Genomic DNA, 1,643 nt, shown 5'->3' with positions numbered 1-1,643 from the left:
TTGCTTTCTAGAGAAGAAAAAATTCATTAAGGGTCCTGCCTACTCTTAAGTAGTAATGGACAAGATGTAAAATTGGTAAATTAAGAGTAGAGAATGGGAATTTTTAAGAGTGTCACAACTCCTACTCCCTCTCACACACAAGGAACTTCTGTATGGGAAAAGGGAGAAAAATTAAGTGTGACATGAACAAAAAGCAGTTGGCAAACAATGAAAGAGTCAAGGGAACAAACACAATTGTGAGAAAAACAATACATTTTCTGATGTAATAATTAATCCCATACCCATGTTTTTCAATTGCAATAAGTATATTTATGTTGCTTTTAAAATCACTTTCATAATTATCATATTTTTGGCTATAATCAGCAATGAAGATGCAAAGGGACTTCTTTTTCCTGATATTAAACTACAAGGTACATTTATAGAAAGTTTCAAAATCACTTATCTTTATAAGTGAGTCAGTTTTCTTCTAAGAATATATATTGCAGATAATCTTTAAATTCTCTGAAAGTCCTTGACTATGGAACATAATAAAAATCAATTGTTGAAAAGGAAATCAACTGCTGCATTTCATAAAAACAGCTTGGCTTTTCCAAGCAGAAGCTTTATTGTTTTGCTCTAGGCTAAGATTAATGTTGGATAGTGCAGGATAGTGCAAGATCTTCTTTTCTCTACTACAGCAGTCTAGTTTCATGTACATAAACCCAAAGAGTGATGTCTCTGATGAGGTGGTGTTAGTTTAAGCAAAGCAACAAAAACATTTTTTGTTTGTGAAAAAAAGGTCTGAGTAGGGCACACAAAATTAATATTAAGTTTTCTGTTGCCTACCTCATTACTTTGGTAGATGACTTGCATTAAAGGCAGTGAAGCAAGGAATCAGTAACCTGGGTCTTTGCCATTTCTGCAGTGCTGCAGATACACATTTCACACAATTTATAAAGAAATTATGTATGCTGAGTGCACCTTCTTAGAACATCTATGTATTGGACTAGAAATTATGCCTTTATTATGATTCTTCAAGGTGTTGCTCTTTCAAATTATGAGTGGAAACCACTGTTATTAATTAGCAAAAGCAGAAAATTCTAAATAAAGAGTTACTGTTTATACATTATGTGCAATATTTGAATGTGCATACAAATACAGATACAAAATTTACTCTTCTTTTGAAAATTCTGCAAAAAAGCCCAAGGCTACATTTATTATTTTGGAAATCAACACAGAATTTGTGACTATATGTAAATCAGTAACAAGTTTCATTTTTCAAAACAATAAGTTTGTAGTACTTCCTGAGTAAAGGTAATATTTTCTTTATTTAGTGAGGAAATGTACTTCAAATTGTTCTTTCACTCATTTTTTGGGAACTCATCTACTTGCTAAACCCTCATTCATTGGCTATAACCCAGTGTATTTTATAAATTCTGAGGTGGTTGAAAAAATTTACTAGATATATGAAGGTGAACCTGATTCATGCCCATGATGGTTTTCTCTAGTCTACTTTAACTCTATAGCATGTAGTAATTACTATTATTTTCTAACTGGAAAATCTCTAATAACACTTATTTCTGTAAATATTGCTCATTTGCTTATTAATGAAATCATATGATGTCTACATACCCACAATACACAATAAACAAACAAAAAACATA

This window comes from Carlito syrichta, unplaced genomic scaffold (assembly GCF_000164805.1).
Source record: "Carlito syrichta isolate Samal-C Ts95f unplaced genomic scaffold, Tarsius_syrichta-2.0.1 Scaffold304472, whole genome shotgun sequence".
Lineage (NCBI taxonomy): Eukaryota > Metazoa > Chordata > Mammalia > Primates > Tarsiidae > Carlito > Carlito syrichta.
This window is presented reverse-complemented; position numbering follows the sequence as displayed.